This window comes from Pelodiscus sinensis, chromosome 5 (assembly GCF_049634645.1).
Source record: "Pelodiscus sinensis isolate JC-2024 chromosome 5, ASM4963464v1, whole genome shotgun sequence".
NCBI classification, from domain to species: Eukaryota; Metazoa; Chordata; order Testudines; family Trionychidae; genus Pelodiscus; species Pelodiscus sinensis.
Window position 1 is genome coordinate 92,247,449 of NC_134715.1, and position 22,061 is coordinate 92,269,509.

The following is a 22,061-nucleotide window of genomic DNA, read 5'->3' on the forward strand; positions in this document are numbered from 1 at the left end:
GAGCCATTGATAACTATTCTCTTAGGGTATGTCTACACTACAGCACTAATTCGAACTAACTTAATTCGAATTAGTTAATTAGAACTAAGCTAATTCGAACTAGTGCATCTAGACCTAAAAACTAGTTCGAACTAGCATTTTGCTAATTCGAACTAGCATGTCCGCAATGAGTGGACCCTGAACCAAAGTTAAGGATGGCCGGAAGCAGTGCCGGCAGGGCATCAGATTAGGACTTAGAGCGTGGAGCTGCTGTCTCATGCTAGCCGAGGGCTGTGCTTAAAGTGACCCGACCCCCGCTCCGGACAGACAGTTCTCAGGGGTTCCCCGCTTGCAAAGCAGTCCTGGCTTGCAGTGCCCACACTCAGCACATCACAGCACTCGGCCATCAGCCCAGCTGCACTTGCCGCAGGCTGCCATCCGGAGGGGGGGGGGTCAATCAAGGGGCTTCAGGAGAGCTTCCACCCCGAGGAGCCTGCAGAGCCAGCCCAGTCCTCCCCATCAGGGGCTTGTACCCCATTCCTCCCTCACCTCCTTCCACTTACCCCTCCCTAGCCCCCCTTCCTGATGTACAAAATAAAGGACACGGGTTCAAAAATAGAAACTCTCTTTATTGAACAAAACTCGGGGAGACTGGGAAAGGGAGGTGGGAGAGGGGAAGAGAGAGGGTGGAAGAGGGGAGGGCAACTAAAATGATCAGGGGTTTGGAACAGGTCCCATATGAAGAGAGGCTAAAGAGACTGGGACTTTTCAGCTTAGAAAAGAGGAGACTGAGGGGGGATATGATAGAGGTCTGTAAAAGCATGAGTGGTGTGGAGAGGGTGCATAAAGAAAAGTTCTTATTTCCCATAATAGAAGGACTATAGGACACCAAATGAAATGAATGGGTAGCAGGCTTCAAATGAATAACAGAAAGTTCTTCTTCACAAAGCAAATGGTCAACCTATGGAACTCCTTGCCACAGGAGGCTGTGAAAGCTAGAACTATAACAGTTTAAAGAGAAGTTAGATAAAGTCATGGAGGTTGGGTCCATGGAGTGCTATTAGCCAGGGGGTAGAAATGGTGTCCCTGGCTTCTGTTTGTGGAAGGCTGGAGATGGATGGCACGAGACAAATGGCTTGGTCGTTGTCTTCGGTCCATCCCCTCCAGGGTACCTAGTGTTGGCCGCTGTCGACAGACAGGCTACTGGGCTAGATGGACCTTTGGTCTGACCCAGTATGGCCATTCTAAGCTCAGAGCTCAAGGTCGGGGGTCTCAGTGGACCACCTTGATTTTCATGCAAACCTGCTCCTGGGTGGCCAGGCTGGCAGCTATCCTGCCCTAGACAGCCACTTTCCTGTGCCTAGTGCGGAGGTCGTGGAGGAGGTCCATGATCTCCGCACTAGACCAGGCGGGTGCCCGCCTCTTGCGGACCTGGGCAGGCTCCCGGGAGCCGCCAGCCTGGTCCCGGGAAGAGGTGGAGGGCTGGGTGGCAGCGGGTGGCTGGCTCAAGCCGTGCCAGGTGCAGGGTCTGCTGGCTGGGTGCTGGCAGGCTTGCACCTGGCACGGGCACCGTAGCCAGCCCGTGCCCCTTTAAGGGCTCCGGGGCCGGGAGGGGGGCAGAAGAGTTTCCCTGGTGTTGGCCAGAGTGGCCACCAGGGAAAGCTAGGGAGGGCTAGCCTCCCACTAGTTCGAATTAAGTGGCTACACAGCCCTTAATTCGAACTAGTTAATTCGAACTAGGCGTTAGTCCTCGTAGAATGAGGTTTACCTAGTTCGAATTAAGCGCTCCGCTAGTTCGAATTAAGTTTGAACTAGCGGTTTGCGTGTGTAGCGCCTATCAAAGTTAATTTGAACTAACGTCTGTTAGTTCGAATTAACTTTGTAGTGTAGACATACCCTTAGATTGGTTATTCAACCAGTTAGGCACTTGCCTTATAGTAGTCCCAACTACATTGTATTTCCCTAGTTTATTGCTAAGAAGGTTATGCAGGAGTGTATCAAATGGTTTACTAAAGTCTAGGTCCATGGTGTCTCAACCAGTTCTTAAGCAGTAGCCCCCATTGCAGCTACTGCAATAGCAAACTAGCCACACTCAACCAGCCCAAATAGCCACATATGGCTAGTGGCTAGAGTGTTGGATACCACAAGTCTAGGTATACCATGTCTACTGCTTCCTGCTTACCCAGAAATCTTATTATCCTATCAAAGAAAATTATCAGGCTGGTTTGACATGATTTGTTCTTGACAACTCGATGCTGGCTGTTACTTATAACCTTATTATCTTCCAAATGTTTGCAGATGGATTATTATCTTTCCTGGCACTGAAGTTAAGCTGACTGGTCTGTAGTTTCCTGGTTTGTCCTTATTTCCCATTTCATAAATGGTCACTATATTTGCCCTTTTCTAATCTTCTGGAATCTCTCCAGTTTTCCATGACTTTTCAAAGATGATGGCTAAAGGCTCATACACTTCCTCAAGCAGCTCTTTGAGTGTTCTAGGATGCATTTGATCATGCCCTGGTGACTTTCAGACATCTAAGTTTTCTAATCTTGTTCTTCTCCTATTTTAACTTTTGAGCCTACCCAGTTTTCACTGGAATTCACTATGTTAGACAGCCAGTCACCACCAATCTTCCTGGTGAAAACCAACACAGAAAAGTTGGTAAGCGCCTCTGCCATTTCCATATTTCCTGTTATTGTTTTTCCCTCTTCATTGAGCAATGGGCTTACGCTGTCCTTCGTCCTCCTCTTGCTTCTAACAGATTTGTAGAATGTTTTCTTATTACCCTTCATGTCTCTAGCTAGCTTGAGCTCATTTTCTGCCTTCACCTTTATAATTTTGCCCCTACATATTTGGGTTAATTATTTACATGCATTCTTTGTGCTTTGACTTAGTTTCCACTTTTTATAGGACTCCTTTGTGATTTTTTAGAACGGTTTCTTGCGATACTTCCTATATTTTTTACACGTGAAATTATGTGCTCTTGCACCATTAATAAAGTTCCTTTGAAAAACTGCCAACTATGCTCAATTATTTTTCTTCTTAGTCCTGCTTCCCAACATGCCTTATCTATCAGCTCCATGAGTTTACTGAATTCTATCTTCTTGAAATCCATTGCCTTTATTTTGCTGTTCTCCCTTTTACTATTCCTTAGAATCATGAACTCTGTCATTTCATGATCACTTTCACCCAAGCTGCCTTCCACTTTCAAATTCAATCAGTTCCTCCCTATTTTTAAAATCAAATCTAGAACAGCCTTCCCCTAGTAGTTTTCTCCACCTTCTGAAATAAAAAAATGATCTCCAATATGTTCCAAGAACTTGTTGGATAATCTGTGCTCCACTGTGTTATTTTCCCAACAGATGTTTGGGTAGTTGAAGTTCCCTATCACCATTAAGACCTGTACTTTCAATTATTTTTTTTTAACTACTAACAAAAACCTCATCCATCTCTTCTTCCTGGTTAGAGAAGAGACCCCTGGGTCTGCATCCAAATGCTCTCTTCCACTTCTTTGATAGGTGAACCCCATCTATGCTTAGCAGGTATTCTTCCTGGAACAGAGTCCAATGGTCAAAGAAGCTAACGCCCTCCTGGCAACACCATCATCGCAGCCAGGCATTCACATCCAGGATGCACTTATTTGCCCCTTCTTTTCACCAGAAGGATAGAATAGAACATCACCTGTGCCCCAAACTTCCTTACCCATACTCCCAGAGCCCTGTAGTCAGTTTTGGTCTGCTCAAGATCACACCTTGCAGTATTACGAGTGCCCACATGGATGAGTGGCATGGGGTAGTAGTCAGAGGGCTGGATGATCCTCAACAATGCCTCTGTAATGTCTCAGATATGGGCTATTAGTGAATTCCATTGAATGTCTTATAGTAGTAGACTCTATGTCTACCATTACTGAAACAATGAGGGGTGATTCACAGCAAAAAATTATAATATTGTTTTTTCAGAATGATTTAGTAAGCATCAGCTGTATGTTAGAATTCTCTTCTGTAGGCAGCATTATTCTCATACTAGTAGAGTAGGTACAGTAACATTAATAGCATTGTAATTCATCATTGATTAATAATTGCTTTTTCAAATTTCATTTTCCAACATTAGGAATATGAGGCAAAAGTAATCTTTTTAATATATCACATGTATAAAATAACCCTTTCAAATGTAAATATAATACATTTTTCCTCTCTGAACTAGCATATTTGACTGATTACAAGGAGGCATGAACTTCTCTATGTCAGCAACTTCTTTGAACTTATTAGAAAATCATGTATAAGACACCTTTCATTTCACAGATTTCAATTTATACCATAATTGCTCCCAAAAGAATTAATAACTTTTCCATTCAAACAGTACAAAAAAGTGTTCTAAGACCTCAGTTTAACCTTAGTACTTCACATTATTTTTATCTCTGACATCCTCTCAATGTTTTCTGGACGTGGCAAAAAACTACAGTACAAACTATAACAAAAGTATGGAACCATCCCTGCCTTATTATTTTATTCAAGTTTCCTGAATGCATCATTATGTACTAATCAAGTGCCTTAAAATGTTTACATAATGGGATATATTCATTTCTGGAATACTACTACTGATTTAAGGCTTGGAGGTGTTACACCAACTTGGCTTACTGTGCAGTTTTATGGATATATGTTCACTCATAGTCACATTTCCTCCATAGGAAGGAACATACACATATATAATTATAAACTAAGCAAGCTATTTCTCCTACAGGCTGGGAAAGAAGAGAGAGAAAAACATTATTTCTATTTTAGTGAATTTGGGAAGCACTCAGATACTCAGGTGATGAGGCCAAATAAGTATGTACATGCCTGTATTTTACTGTGTTAGGATCTTCTTAGAAAAAAGTTTTACACAGAGTTATCAATGAGGAATACCTCTTGAAGGTTTTGTAGTGATTTGTCAGCTGATCAGTTTCCTGGTTAATTGAAAATATGTCCCTGTAAGAATCTAATATTTCTGACTATGTTCAATAATTGAGGCCGGTTCCTCTTTCTCTTGTTCCCCACCCTTGCTGGTCTGGAGGGCTGTATCTACAGCAGAACTAGTGCTGCTTCACTACACAGTGGGAGAATGCCTCAGAACACGAGAGAAATAGTGGGGAACATGAGAGAAATAGTGGATCTGTGGCTACATGTATCCATCAGCTAAAATTACCTGTGGAAAAGCATAAGAAGCAAAGTAGCACAACTCTGAAGATGTAGAAATTACTGGGAAGTGATTCTGCAACCTTTCCACAGCCACTGGAAAATCTTTTCTGCTCAGCTCCTCTGAACTCAGTTCATATACTCAGATGCTTTGTCTATACTGCACCTGTTTTGTGCAAGAAATATGCAAATGAGGTTAAGCGTGGAATATCATTGAGCCTCATTTGCATAATTAATGAGCACCTGCTTTTTGCACAAGAGGCTTTTGTGCAAAAAGGAGCTGTCTACATGGCAAGTTGGAATGGAAAATGGAAAAGTTGGAAACAAGACACACCCTGAATTAGCTCACAGTTTGTGATATACAAAAAAGTTAGGGATTTAAAAGAATTCCAAGTCATGTAGCTATGCTTTGAGGTACAGGAAAGGTAGAGAGATGTTTGATTACTTTCTAGTCACGTTCTCTGTAGTTCAGCTACCATGTTACTTGAAGCCATTTACTCTTTGCCCTCCCACTTTTTCAAAGTTCTATAAAACTTGGTCATGCAAAGAATAGCCTACAATTTTTCTTTGAGAAATATTTTATGGCAAAAGTGAAGCATAAAAGAGAAAAGAGTATCTTACTGTATGGTTTTGTACTTCTGCCTATCACCACACAGAACCTGAGACTTTCTACATCATATGGGCGAGAGAGAATGCCCTCATGGAGTCTCTGGGTTGGGGAGGGCGGGACAGGGAAGGGAAAGTTATAAAAGCTCTGTTGTGGTGTAGGTTTTTAACCTAAAACTTATGCAGAGATATGGAAGGCCACAAGTGAGGAAAGGGTTCATGGTACAAAGGTTGACATTCCTGTAGCTCAGCAGGGTGTTGTGAGGTGAGGCTGGGGCACATGGTATCCTATCATGGCACAATGACATAGACCAGAATCTGCATTCAGCTGGAGGAACAAGTTACATACCACAGATGGAGGGTATGTAGTTACTAGCAAAAGGGGTGTAACTACTGTGCAATCTGATATGAATGTAAACTAGTCGGCGGTGTGCACTAGCTGGCCTCAGTGCCAAAACACACTTCTTTCATGCAGAGCTCTGGACACCAGCCTGCAACTCGGAGTCAGGCACATGTGAGACATCTTTACCCTTTATGGCAGGATTTTTCTGATCACAGATGCATCTTTTACTGTGAGACTCTATCCCCATCCACTACCTTTTTCCCTACGTGGTATATATTATGCCAGGTTTTGATAATATAATGATGTTATAAAATGTAGCCTGAATAATCCTTATGGTAATCTAGTATAAAATTTTGTTATGTATGGAATGAATACTGGCAATTAATAAAATAATTTAATTAACAAGTAGCTAATTCACCATGTTTTGTAATCTTGATAATGAGTCATCATTTCGTGCCTTGTCAGGTGTCAGTTTGCACTACAGCATAAGCTAAAGGATTTATGGGAATTAATGGATCTAGTAAACACACCCTTGCAACACAGACTAATTTACTGGTAATCATTTTTCTCATGGCCAATGGATGGCAGCTAAGATGGACTGGCTTCAGTGGGTCCAGCAGCCAGGACAGGGCCGAAAGCCCTGCCGTGCCTGTGGCAGGGGGGTCAGCAGCCAGCACCTGGGCTGGGTAGGTGGCAGGGCAGCCTGGCTGGAGCTGGGACCCCACCCAAGCTTGTGGCAGGGGGCTGGCATTTACCTTCCCAGGCTATGTCTACACTACAGAGTTTTTCTTTGGTATCCCAGAAAAACTCTGCTGTATCCAGGGAACTTGTCCACTTTTTAATACCAGTTTCCGTAAAAAGGGCTCTTCTGAAAGAGGAGGTTTTTCACACATTTGGCCCTATGTAGACGGGCAAAATGTCGGGAAAAACCACTTCCGAAAAAAGAATCGGAAAAAGGTACGAATTGCAATTTGCGTACCTTTTTCCAAAAAATAACTGCAGTGTAAACATAGCCCCATTCTGGCAAACTCCTTCATTTGGGAATGGTCAGGCCCTGAGGGTGATGGACCAAGGAGGTCCAATCTGTATTTATATAAAGAAATATGTATATTTTAACAATTGTTTATTTTTAATAAAATATTAATAACTAAAACCCAGAAATAATTAGAGCAGATGAAGGGAAGCCTTTTGTCTAAATATTCATATTCTAGTGGCATCACTTTTAAGGGGTAAAGAATAGGATGGTGAAGAAGGCAGTGCAGCAGGTCAAAGGTGCAGTATTAGAGATCTAGTTTCAAATTCTGGTAATTTCATTCTAGACCCTGCATCACATTTTGTTTCCTGTACTAAAGTCCAACAGTGGAATAGCATGGATGTGATATGTCAGGATTAAATTTAATTCATGGAGCTGTGTAATGAAACTTTCACAACTGGGTAGAGCACCAGCATAAGACCTGTGCAGCACTTCAGTCTGACCTGGAGTAGAGCTTTAAATGGTGTGTATAGGTTGTGCTGGCTCAGCAAACGGGTGAATTTCACTGCTGTGCTTGACTCTAACCAGTGCTTTAGTGTCCGACTTTGAGTACAGTTGAACTTCTCTCAACCAGGACTCTCTGCTGGACCATGGATGTTCCAGGACCAGAGAGAACCACTGGAGAGCTGGTGTCTGGGAGCCCTGCAGGCCAGCAGGGGGCAGCAGCTAGTAGGGCAGCAGCCAGGCCAGGGCCAGGGCTAGAGGAAGGAGTGGTAAGGGAGCCAGAAATGTATTCCCCTAGGCCAGCAAAATCCTTCATCCAGGACCAGTCAGGTTCCAAGGTTGCTGGACCAGGAGGTCCAAGTTTTTTCAGATTATTGTTATTCCCTTGGGATGGTTCAGTGAGCTCATGAGTATCACTGAGAGAGAGAGAGACCCTGATCGGTCTCCTTTTGAAAATCCTGTTAGGTGCTTATTTGCATGTTAGAGCACCTAACTATGTTTGAAAATCTCTCTCATGAATTTTAGGCTTTGAAGTCCCTTAGGATATTTTGAAAGTCATCCCCTTGTACAGGAGAGAGTCATATCTATTAAAAACAGTACTTAGTAAACAATTGTCAGTTTTTAATTTTATGTAATAACTTTTTTATTCTTGTGACCTCTTGCCACACACCTAAGTGTTTGCCATTTCAGGCAAGATCAAGTCAAGCAAAGAGTGCATCCTTAGCATGAGTGTATACATTACATTTGAATGTAGCTTTAAAAATTGCAGCTGCCACCTTAATCTTTGGCTTCTAAATTATTTTTTCTAGAAACACTACATTTATCTCTAATAAAAATGAGCAGTTATGATAACATTTCTGGCAAAACATGATACCTACGTGACCTCTGAAATATTGTATGTCAGTATATGGCAAGTACATGTTATATAAAGCTTTAAAAGAAAAGCTTGTGCTATGATAAATTGTATTTCGTAAAAACAAATGAAAGAACATGTTATGTTTTCAAATAAAGCAATATTGTCTCTTTAAACATGTAAATTGGCAAGAATATAGTTCTATAGAACTATACCTTGTTCTGCAGAAACTCAAAATGGATTTGTTAAACAACAAAAGTGGTGGCGCAGTCAATGAAAGTCAATGAGTAGATTATAAGAACAGGCAAGGCTAAGGGGACAGATCGCTATCTAGTGTGAACTATTGTAACTCCATTGAAGTCGCTCACACTTTTCTTTAAATTTTTTAACCATTTCTACTACAAGTGCAGGTCTAACAGCGATAGAAAGGAATTATTTGGGGGGGGGGAGGGGGGAATCTTGAATTCTCCACCAGCTGGAGCTGGTAAATAGCAATCATGTAAAGGTCCATTGTAATTTTTCTTTGGAAAAGAATAGAAGGAAATTGGAAGATGCTAATATGAGTCAGGTCTAGACTGGACTTGACGGATCTTGGGGCTAATACATTATGGCAATTGCTGTGTTCTTACATGCATCTCTCCAGAGTTGACCCTCACGTAGCTGGAATTCATCGGGGGGGGGGGAGAAATGATAATGTTTACACTGGTAGTTTAATGGCGTTTAACCACTTCCAAACTGTAGATGCAGGAAAGGATCACAGGTTACGTCTACACTGCAGGTATTTGTCAGCAGAGAGTATGCTAATGAAGCGCTCATTAGCATTTGTCACTCTGTCATTTGTATATCTCTGCCGATGCTATTTGCGTAAGAGGTTTTTGCACAAAAACAAGCAGTGTAGATCTGTTTTGCTCAAAAAAACCCTTTTGCGCAAGATCCAGTATACCTCCTTTTTTGAGTCATAAGGGATCTTGCACAAAAGGGTTTTTTGTGAAAAACAGACCCATCTACACTGCTTGTTTTTGCGCAAAAACCTCTTGAGCAAAAAGCATCTGCAGAGATATGCAAATAACAGTGTGACAAATGCGCTAATGAGTGCTTCATTAGCATACTTTCGGCCGACAAATACCTGCAATGTAGACGTAGCCACAAACTATATGGAACCAGTTTGTGTTCCACATCTTGCTGAATAGGGAACAGTTCAATGTATGGGGTTTAAAAGGTGTTAGAAAATTCATGTAGAGAATCTATTTATCCCAGCTACTTATATCACCTAGTATCAAAGTTTCTCCACTATACTTGAGCACCACCATCTTTATTGTACTTCTCAACATGATATTTAGGTGCTATCAAAAGCAGATACCGAGGGAGAACTCTGCATTGTAGAGAACCATCCAGCACTTGCAAGAAAATAGACTGGGGCTGTGATATTCCAGGGACCCTATAAAGATAAGATGAGCATTCTCAATGAAAGTCAATGAGCATATGAATTGTATAGATATAGAATTCTACCTAATTTCCCTCAAGCTTCGTTAAAAATGTCCATAATTCAGAGGTTCTCAAACTACTATAATTATGACACCTCAAAATGCTCTTAAGCAACTTTGTCTCCTCATGTTTATTAGTTATATCTGAGGATCAAGGCATCTCCTGAAGATTAATGATCAGCGGGAGCTAAAAGGGAAAAGAGTAAAGAAAAACAACAAAGAAATATGGATTTGGTTTGATTTCATTGTTGATGTCATTTCCACTTATTATGTAGTGGATATTTCTAAAGAATTAATGCACTGCATATCAGCAGATCAGATTACTGATATAACTGCTTTTCTATTCCATTTCGTTATTCTAATCTTCCCTCTGCAGTCAGAAGCATATCAGTGTTTGGTTAGATACCTGGAAGTTTAATGTCCATTAAAGGCCATATCTGTAATTTATTATCCCACAGGAAAAAAATGCAACACTGATTTAATTAAAGAAAAAAGTGAAATATTATTAAAAATATTTGACTTCAATGGTACTATACCAGATTACACCCACTAAAGTTTTGACCCTTCAGCTCTTATATCAAATACTTGCCAACTCTTAATTCCAGTTCTCCATTTCCTTACTGAGAGCCCTGGAAGAGAAGTATGGTTTGATCACAGATCTGCAATACCTAAATTGTATCCCAGCTCTGACACAAGCTCCCTCTGTAGCCTCAGGAAAGACATTCAGTTTGAATAGAGCTAATACTTACTCCCCTCATCGTGGTGTAATGATTAATTAGTTCATGTTGGTAGAGAGGAACGCTAAAGATTAAAAATATTACACAAATACTATTTGTGTGTGTGACGGGGTGCCCCTGTCCCTGGGTGCGCCCGCAGACAACCCCGAGAGCCGGGGGAAGAGAGCGGAGACCGGCTCGCTCCCCCGGCAGTGCGGCACATGCACCCAGGTCCGCCCACCGCATTTAAAAAGCGGCCGGACCAGCTGGTCGGGGGTGGAAGCGGCGGAGAGCGTGGGGCCGGCCGTGGCGTCCCAAGGATCGACCACAGACGCTGGCCGGGGGAGGACCCCGGCAGAGGCGGCTGGGAGCAGGGGGCCAGCCAGGGCGTTCCCGCGGACGACCGCGGATGCTGGCCGAAGGAGGAATCCGGCGGAGAACCTGGGCAGTGGCAGCAGAAGCAGCTGGGAGCACGGAGCAGGTCCGGGCATCCCAACAAGTAGCCGCGGACGCTGGGCAGCGGGCAGAACGGCCCCCGACGCCGAGAGCGTGGAAGCGAGCGGGAGGCACCGCGGCAGGGCGACCCGGGGTGCCGAGTCGGCAGAGGCGGCAAGGGAGGTCACTAGGAGGCAAAGGATTGGGACGCCAGGGGAAGAGTGGTCCAGACCCCAGGACGTGCACTGGACCCAAAGGCGAGACGGCCCAAAACACCGGCCCCTTGAGCGGCACTTCCGACAGACCCGGAGGGGCTGTGAGTAACTCCCCGACGGGCGCCGGGTCCTCCCCATCCCAGATTACGGGGACTCTTCCCCAACCGTGGGGAAGCGGGTGGCTTGCTGGGCGGTAGAGTGGTCTCTCCCAAATAAGTTGGCGTAGACCGCGACCTAACCCCCCTCAGAGCGCAAGCCTAGAGCAAAGCTAGGGAGTGGGGCCTCCATGCAGTAAACGCGAGGACCCATTCCCACATGAGCTTGGGGGGGGGGGGGAGGGAAGGGGGAGAAGCCGTGATAGAGTGCAACTTCTTTGAGGCAGGGATTATATCTGTCTGTGTGTTTGGAATGTGCCTAACACAATTGGACCATGATAATAACTAGGGCCTCTGGGCACTAATACTCTACCACCAAGAAATCTGAATGCCCACCACACATTAATTATAATTAAAGTAGCCACCTGCCCTGCCAGAAGACACATCTACTTTGTCTATCCCTTTTTTCTATAGATTATCCAGAGATATAAGTACACGTATATGCATATATACATGTGATTATCCCTCTAAGATTGCTGTGCACAGATCAACTTACTCCCTGAAGTGAACATGTTTTTTTCTATGATCTCTTCTGTTCCTCATGGAAATAAGGTTTATAGGGTGCTGTAGGAAGATAGATTCACATCCAGTAGGGGATGTCTCAAGTCCAACTTTCTGACCTTAAAAAGCCAAATCCAAACTGGGCATTACACTTGCTGGTTTGAACTTTAATCTCCAAGGAAAAAGAATGGATGTGACAGTTAAAAAGCAACCTGATTGCAAACCTATTGCTATAACTAATGAAAGATGCATGTACTTAAAATCTGCCAGGAGAAAAGGATTTTTCTTTTTAAGTTTGTTATAACCAAAAAGAATTAAATGTGTGAAGGCACTATAGCCATGTCAAATTTAAATGGAATAGACACACTGTCAGTATATTTCACTGCACTAGATTTTTTAAAAAGGATGGTGGGGGTGTTCAGGTCAAGTCCTAACACCATCAGATTGTATTGTTGAGACCCTGGAAAATTCTATTAATTAATATTCCCTTGAAATCTCTATAGAAACAACTCACTTTGTCACTTTTAACAGCATTTCTGAATATAATGAGGAGTCCTGTGGCACCTTTATGCCCAAACAAATCTGCTAGTTGTTAAGGTGCCACAGGACTCCTCGTTATTTTTGCAGATACAGACTAACAGCTACCAGTCTGATTCCTGAATATGTTTCAGATCAGCATTCTGAAAACAGTTTTGAAGCCAAAGTTGCACCCCTAAATTTGGGTTTTAGCTTTAGATAGGATTATAATCTGCAATTTGTTTAGTTCATGCACTACAGTGTTTGTTTTTAATATTGTAGAGGTGGGCTCCGATCCCAGACAATCACATTCTGGATCACACCCTTCTCCCTCTTTTCCCACTGGTTGCTTATACTGCCTGCTTGAACTGACAAATCCAACATCCAAAGAGTTTTTCAGTGTGGTTTCTTCTCTTAACTGCTTAAAAAGGTGTGTTGTTTACTTTGCCTAAGTGCTTCTGGGGCCTACTGTTCCGTTGTTATGTACAGACCATTTTTACTGTCATGAATCATGTTTTACCACCCCTTTGCTTTTTCTCCTGTACTAGGTTTCAGTTTTTAGTGTTTTTCCTCCTGCCTTCCAAGCAAACACATTTTGAGTTCTATGTTTGCAAGCTGAAATAGTACACACCAGATATTCAGCTGTAATTATTCTTTCATTCTTGGGGCCTGCAAGATCAGTAAAAGTACCTTTCAGTGTTTCAACAACCATTGCTTTTTAGAATTATCAAGGGTAAGCTAACTAGAAGTAGCCTAAAATAATGTTTCCAAAGAAGCATAAAGAAAAAGACTTTACTGAAAACATCACATTGTCAACTAAAATTGGTGCTTTCCTTATCTTATCTGTTTTGATTAACACAAGCTATTTGCTCAACGCCTTGTGCTAGGAAGTTGTTTGTACATGATTCACTCCCTTTTTGCAAGTTTCAAAGTTTGAATGAAATCTTTCTGTTTAAATTCCTCCTCCCTGTGAAAATGTCAAGGCACTCTCTTCTATTCTTCCTTTAAGGTTCAAACCAGTCCTCCAAAAAATCCATTAGCTATAGACGGATTTCTATTAATTTTCAAACTGTGTTGGGAGCTTTCTAGATCTGGCAGTCTTAACATCCCTTTTCTTTTCAGTTCCACCCACTCAGACTCATTCCAGGTGCCCTTAGCAAATGACTTCCAAGGAATTTAAATGGCCAAAGCTCATCGACCAATAAAGAGATGCATGTACTGTATAACAGAGTTATACAGCTCTTGTGATTAGGAGAAAGGTTGCTCAAGCAAAAGGTGCTAGTACAATTAACCTGTCGCACTTAAATTTCAGGATTGGAGAGGTAAGGGAAACATTTTTATGTGTTTTTTTTTTTTTTTTTTGTATTTGCACAGTAAGAATAAATGTGTGTAACTAAAAGGGTATTAAAAATTATATGAGGAAAAAGTAATTCTAATTTTTAGTTACAATCTAAACAAATGAATGCTAAAAAGGATTGTGTCAGATAACAAGTTTTGGAACTGTAAAAACTAAATGATTAATATAAACACTTTAAATCTATTTATACTTAAATATTGTTTGAGAAAAAAATAGAATTAGTTTTAAGGAGTTGCTTGCCTTTATTTTTAATTTATCCATTGAAAGGTATTTATTTACCACCTGTTTATTTTTATGGGCCTGATTCTGCTACTTATTCATGTTCAGTAGTACCACATTCCTATCTTATTTAAGGAATTGAAATCACAGTCTGGCCTTAAAAGTGCACTAGCAGCTGTAGCTATATGTCTTTAGGTTTCTAGGTTGTTAGTGGCTAGGAAATATGAGTCAACAGAATTGTACATTATTATTAATATTATTAGAGCATCCCTCTGCATTTGGAAGTGTTTGGTATATTTAGAGGATAGAATTGTAACACTGTCATTCATATTCTGTTTATGAAACGTGGACATTTAATGTTTGCATATTATACAAGGTCCAGAAAGAATGACGTTAACTCGTTCACCTCACAGAAAGGATTTTTAGGTATATTAATATGTTTATACTTTGGAACTAATATTAACAGAGAAGCAGGTTTGGGAGGTTTGAACTCAAGTATGGAAAAAAAATTGATTGTTTGATCAATTATATTTAAAGAAAGGAGAACTGACTTCAGTCATAAAGTCCAAACCTGCTCCCATTTACATCAGTGGCAAAACTATTAATTTAAGTGAAAAGAGGATCAGGTCTGTTACTTTCTATATAATAGTGTTATTTACATTTGAGGCCCAGTCCTTCATTCTTTGCACACTCAAGACTCCCACTGAAGTCAACAGGATGCATCAGGAATGTAGTTGTGGGGGGGGGGGGAACCCAAGCAAAATGATACTTCTTTTATAGTGCTTCATTCATGCTAAAATTCGACACTCTCCGCAGGGGGCTGAACAAAGACCCCAACTACCTTACCCATTACAAAGATAGCTTCCCCAATTATCACCTCTAATACCATTAATTCACAGACATCTACCCTTCCCCACCTCTAATATCATTAACTCACAGGCATTCACCTTCCTTCCCCCGCCCCCCCGTCCCCCTTCTGTTCTGAAATGTGATTTGTCCTTTTCATATGTGTTCATTTTTTTTTAAATTGTATCCTTTGGTATATATGGTTGTGACTATTTTCTTCCACTATTTGATCTGAGGAAGTAGGTCTGGCCCACGAAAGCTCATCATCTAATAAACCATCTTGTTAGTCTTTAAAGTGCTACATAGTCCTGTATTTTGTTTCAGCTACACCAGACTAACACGGCTACATTTCTATCACTATTCATACCAGTTAGGCCTTGTCTTGATGAGTAAAAGGGTTGCATTTTTCAATCTTATCTCAATTAAGCATTAAAAGTCCTCTGCACTTGTTAAAAAATAAAGGGTAATGAGTGTATGCTACCTGGCTGTGATGTAGCCAAGGTCCCACCTAGTGTTTAAAGCTTTAACAGATCTTTTTAGTCATGTTAAGCTAGCTCAACTAAGCAGAGAATTGAAAAACATATTCTTTTTGCTCCTCGAGACAAGTTCTTTTAGAATATCTATTATAATACAATTGATTTAATTATTTTCTTATGGGTTTCTCATATGGTTTTGCACAACAGATTAGATTAAGTGTTGTAGTTTTACTAATCTTAACATTTTTAATTCTAAAATACAATGTAGAAGCAATCTTGTTACACAAATTGGTTTTAATCTCTTCCCCCCCTCCCCCTTCAGCTTTTTGTAACAAAAATAAGGATCAATGAAAGGTGGTGGTGGTGGTGGAGGGGGGGCTCAGACATCTGCCTCTCATTCCGTTTTTTCTAATATCCAGGAAACATTAATTTCAAAATTGTACATTTTTTGACCAAATTGTATTGATTTCAATTGTTTTGAATTGATCAAAATTATTGTCAATACCTCCTTAGCTAGTTCCTGCCCTTTTCTAATTTATAATATTAACCTTGCACAAAGGTAACAATTATTGACAATCTCTTCCTGCTACTTGTAAAGCAAGTTTCTCAATTTCAATCACAGGTTCAAAGGTTTGTACAAACTTCACAGATCAGGGGTCAGGCAAAATTGCTGCACTTTGCAGTTCAGTTCTGCCAATATGACAGAATTTCACAGCTATAATGATTGCTTTTTCCCCCCCTCTTCTGCACACAGGCAATTCCAGGCAGTTAAAAGTGTGATATGTACAAGTCAGCCATTGGTACCTGAGTTTAATGAGTAACTAGCTGGTGCCTTAGGTTTCCCTGGTGCGAGGTGCATATTATAAAAGGGGGCAAATGTCAATGCACAAAGAAAAAAAATGCTGTATTTAGTCACTGACTAAACCAAATACCTTGAGTTTAATGTATTTTGAACAATAAGCACTCCCATCTCCATAATAGTGTTTAATTTTATGCTAAAAGTTCATTCATTTTACCTGGGGAAAATGTCGTATCACATTCACCTTTCATTTACACCCCTGCAACTCCATTGCCACCAGAGATGCATTATTAGCCCAGTCTTTGCTAGTGTTCATATGATAAGATGAAACTCTGAGAAAGATAGAAACTACATCAGACAAGAAAGATGCTGCTGAAGATTATAGTGAATTTAAAACAATAATCCATACTTTTATCTATTCCAAATTAACTAAGGAAATAGATTTTGTATTAAGTCAGTAGCTGTTGTTTAATTCACGGACTTCCCTAGCAACTAGCTGAAAAGCCAAATCACAAATACTGAAAAAATGAAATGATAGCATATAAATTTGTCAGTGACTCTCAACCTTGCTTTGATCACTCATGGGATGATAATTAGAAAATATATTAACAGTGGCCTAAATTCTATCCAGTTACATCCCTACACCACTCCTGCTAATCTGAGCAGAAGTTATACAGCAGTGTTCCAAGGCACAATTTGATTATGCTTGTACATAAGAAAAGGCACACATACACATACACAAGAACTTTAGGTGCTTTCCATTCTAAGCTTTCTATTTCCTATTGTCTATGTATTGATTTTTTTTAAAAGACACAAAAATAGAATATTCCTTTAAATTGCAAATGAAGAACCTTGCTATTTCTAGTCATTTGTTATGGAGATCCTCCAGGTACATAGTCCAAAAAAAATCACTCCTTTTCCTAGAAGACGTGTTTTTCTTTAGCAGAGTACTTGTAAAAGAGGGCACTCTTATCTATGCAAGAACTCTGGTTTTGTAACTTTTACGGTAAACATGCTCTGTAAAAATATTTCTCATTAAAACCCGGACATCCATCATCACAAACACTTGCAGTTTATTAGATTGTTACATCGCACTTTATTCTGAATATGTTGTTCATTTTCACTACTGATGATATTGGTAAGACTATTCTTGCTAATAAAGTAAGTCAAAGTACAGGAATTCAGGATTTTTATAGTACTGTAGTGTCACAACTTTAGGGCCTAGCTGGAAGAAATGAGTTCCTTAAACTCAGACTGACAATAAAATACATTTATAAGGGAAAGAGGGTAAATGAGATTTTAGACCTGGAAGAAGTTGGTGATGGTTTGAAGTTTTGGCATATATGTAACTTTTTGGTCAACATTATTGCTATCACTGTTATAACTGTGCATTATAGAATAAAGACAGGGTGAAATCCAGGCCTCCTTGAAATCATTAGGGAGTTTTTCCATTCACTTCAGTAGGACCAGGATTTCTCCAATGACACCTACCCAGAGTAGCTGGCAATCCAGGGGCCACAATTATGCAAATTTGTTATTACTGGACATGTTGTTCATGGTCACCCATTGGTAAGCCATATATCAGGTAGTATTTACAAGATCAGGTTCTAAACAGCATATGACCTAGCATAACGTAGACAACAAGGAAGGAGGGAAGCTTGCACAGTACAAGGTGACCTGACTTTTGTATGGGAAACAGAATATTAGTTCCTCTAACATTTTTATTTAATCAATTTATATTAGGTCTGTGTAACCGGTGGTTTTGAGAGGTATAACTAAGGGCATTATTTGACCTGTAGAAACTTTATAGTCTTATTGATTGTGATGATGAATGAGGTGGAAAGAACCCATCTTAACCTTGAGAACATGGGCTGAATTTGAAGGAGTATCAATAAGCAAAGGAAAGTTTTTTACTTCATAAACTGAATGCATTTGATATTGAAATCTCTAAATATGGAATCCTATGATTCTGTTTGAATAGGCACTTTACAGAACAAAACTGTGGGTTTTTTTTAAGTCCAAAGTCATAGCCAGAAACGCCAGTATCCTTTTATCCATTCTACATATAGTTCTGAATTTCTCATCTGAACTATGCAGGCCCATGTGGCTTATTACTATAAGGAACAAGAAGTACAAGAGACATTTAGAAAAGTTTTGTTGCTGATCATTTATTCAGAGTGCATCTATACAGCAGGTCTTAACTTGAAATAAATTGAGCTATGTCAACTACATAGCTTATTTAGAAATTGGGAGCATCTACACAGCACTTATTTTGAAACAGAGCACTCTTCCTTTGACTTCCTTTATTCCTCATACAATGAGGGTTACAGGAGTCGAAGTAAGAAGTCCTCCAGTTTGACAGTATTTTGACAACATTTCGAAAAAACTGCCTGCTGTGTAGATGTGGACTATGTTATTTCGAAATAACACTCGTTATTTTGAAATAATTTACTGTGTAGACGTGCCCTCGGTGAATTGTTGGGTGACACTAAAGAGATTTTACTGTGATATAATATTTGAGCAACAAGTCAGGGTACAAAATAGGGGACAAAACTAAAAGGACGTAAGGAAAGACCTTCAGGCTGGGATTTTGAAAAGCAATAAAAATTGGCCTAATTGTGTTCCTACTGAAGCTATTGGAAATTTACCATTGACTTCAGTGGAGGCAGAGCTAAGCTAATGCTGAGCACTTTGAAAATTTTTAATCCCCAATATACATTTCTTGGCTCTTCTCCTTTTTCAGATATGTTAAAACAAACAGAAAATCTTGTTATCATCTAATCTGTATCAAAAAATAAAACTGAAAACACTGAGTGAAATTCTTCTATTGTGTTAAAGCAGTGTTTCTCAAACTGTGCTCCGCGGAGTCCCAGGGCTCCGCGAGGTATCTCCAGGGGCTCTGCGAGGTTGACAAACTGGAAACATAAATAGGTACAACACATACAATCAGTGAACTGCTGGAGCTCCGCATAAATTTTTACACGTGTAAAGGGCTCCGGAGCCAAAAAGTTTGAGAACTGCTGTGTTAAAGGACCCAGTGATTTGTTCTCAATAATCCTGTGAAATTGAATCCTCATCCATGTATTATTAACAATCACCACACATATGCCCACATGCATGTAGTAAGCAATAAATATTGTAATTTATAGAAAATGTACTGTATGGCTGTAATACAACTCCCACAACTCATGAATAAATGTGGCTATATGCACGTGGAGATTTTTTTTGTCCATGAACTTCAGGGTCTGATTAAAATCTGACCTCGTGGGCTCCCTTTCCACGTTATCAAAAAGACTCATTCCAAGCACTTCCAGTTTTCCAGGCACAACCAACCCCTGACCTTGGTTTAAATTAGGATAAGAAGAAGCTGCATACGAAATTTGGTGTTCCTAGCTCTTACGGTTTAGGAGGAGTTCTTGGACAGACAAATAGACTCACTCAGATAGTAGAAATGGGAATTCCAGAACCCATCATTTGGAATTTTATAGTTTAGAGAATCCCTCTGACCAAAAATGTTTATGGATGAAGGAGAATAAAAATAGCACTGAAAAGAGAGAGAGAGAGAGAGATTTATTCTTTCTGCTGAGTTTTCCTGTTCTTAGTAACTAAATGTTAAGTATTATAGCACATCATAAGAGTAGATGCATCTATGTCAAGCAAATATTGAAAAGAAGTTGTAATATATTATTTATAAACAAATGACATTTAAATGAGTTTCTTTGCAACTGGTGATTTTTTTCCACTATTGCATAAATCTCTGAAATGCTAACATGAAGATCCCCTTTAAAAATCGAGGAAAAAACCAAACAAACCAAACATTTTATTGCTACCTTTCCTTAAAAAAAAAAAAAGTTTCAATAGACAAAGCAAAGAGTGTGTGTGTGTGTGTGTGTGTGTGTGTGTGTGTGTGTGTGTGTGTGTGTGTGAAGAGACACACACACACACTATGACATTCTTAAGTATAACCTAAATATCTTAACACAGACTGTTTCCTGTTCAAATGACCCATCCTGATGTTAACCAAGAATATTGAACTACACTAGGGAGGCCTTAACTCCACTTCCTTAGAGACTGATGTTGGCATTGCCTACTGTAACGTCTTCCTTTCCATACTTCTCACACCTCCATTCTATAAAATGCAGCTGAAATCATCTCTCTTTGGTTTTACTCTGGCCATGTCAGCCACTAATAGCCCTTCCTTGGCTTCCTCTAGCTTTTCACTAAAGCTGTAACCCTTTATCATCAGCTGTAAAGTCTGCATAGCTCTACCTCTACCTGTGTCTCAGCTCCTGTTTTGTCCTAAACATATTGTTCTACCCTGATCCCCACCCCCCCCCCACCCCCTGCTTCTTTCCCTCTCTCAACTTGGTGACTTTTTTCATGTCAGTTTGGAACAACCTCCTCTTTCCCATCTGCCAAATGCTCTACCTCTCCTGCAAATCCTCTTAAAATGAATTCCCTTTGCTAGCTCCCAACACTGACCCTCTCTCATACACTGTGCTCCCGCACTTTACTGTTTTGCAGTATATCTTTTTAAATTAGACTTAAGGGCAGAGAGCCATCATCATACTCATCTTACACACATACCTCCAGCATCCTAAGCATTGTCATAAAAAGGAGCAGTATACATCTCTCTCTTCAGATCCAACATTCAAAGTCTTGTGATTCTCTCATTAATTTTAACAGGAGTTGGACAGAGCTCTAGGGTCTTAATTCAGCAAAGCATATGCTTATATTTTTAAGTGTATATAATAAATGCTCTTCTGACTCAGGGCCTATAATTAAGGATAACAAAGACAGTAAGTGATGGGCCAAGGGCTTGAAGAGCTTCCTTTTTCATTAAATGGCCAGTGAGACCATGAATCCCTCCAACTGACAAGGATCCATACTTCTAAATATTCATTTTGGATTTTATTTCTGGATTTTTGGTTTTAAGTGGGAACTGGCAAAAAAAGATCCAATCACTCTCCTTTTTTTTTTAACTTCAGTTTTGGCATCATGAGCTATAAAAAATAACTTTGTCTGTCTGGTCTTACTGACTTTCAGTGGATTCCTCTACCAACAGGCTCCTACTAACCCACCCGTGATGAATAGACTGTCGACACTATAAATACAATTAAATCAGATAGCCTGGTGACAAGAAGTTGTTCTCTAATCTGGTTATACACACAAGGAATGATCCTGTATTCCCATGCTGTAGAAAGCACAGTACTATGTAGCAAGTGTTTACATTATTAGGCTACAGCATGGTTTCTATTACCATGTTGTAACCGGGTTCCCTGCTATGGATATACCGAAATATGGCCAGGGCTACAATTAGGTTTGGAGTCAGAAGTCTCTCATCTGCTATACTGTACATGGCTGCAGAAAGCAAAGAAAAATATTCATTAAATCAAATCCAAAGTGAATGCCTATATTATGCCTAAGTGGCTGTCAAAGCAGGTTACTTGACAGTCTTGCCAAGGAAGGGAGTAAATTATAATAGATGCAATTACTATATGCAAATCAAATAATTTAAAATGTTTTATTTTCTCAGAAGGGATCTTCAGACGGGTATATTTTTTTCAATAAGAGTATTGCCATAGAATTTTTAAAAAATCCTCACAGTTTCTAAAACTGGATGCCAATTTATATTTTTATAACATTTAACAGGTATTGTGAAAAATTTAACGTTAGCACTTTAAAGCCACACAGATGTTTTAAAAGACTATTTGACTTCTACAGCTGTAATGGTACTTTTGTAGCTGCAATTGAACTTATGAGGTGGGGGCTATTGTGTACAAGGAATTTTAACTAAATAAAAGTGTCACACCTAAAAATGAAATTAATACTTTGTGTCAACGTTACGCAGGACCTTTTGTTAAGATGCCTTCTACTGTTGCTTTATTTGAGTGATTTTACTAATATTGA

At 40.1% G+C, this 22,061-nt stretch overlaps 1 protein-coding gene across 8 annotated transcripts in view; it reads left to right on the forward strand.

Moving 5' to 3' along the window:
* RBM47 (RNA binding motif protein 47) overlaps window positions 1-22,061 on the forward strand; it is a 103,022-nt gene that overhangs the window by 63,002 nt on the left and 17,959 nt on the right. Inside the window, exon 1 of one of the 8 annotated variants that reach the window (XM_075930546.1) lies at window positions 13,144-13,776. The exons of the other annotated variants lie outside the window; for them this stretch is intronic. The gene's annotated coding sequence lies outside the window, so the exon portion shown is untranslated. Of the gene's footprint in view, window positions 1-13,143; window positions 13,777-22,061 lie in introns of those variants that run through there. 8 annotated transcript variants of the gene reach the window in all.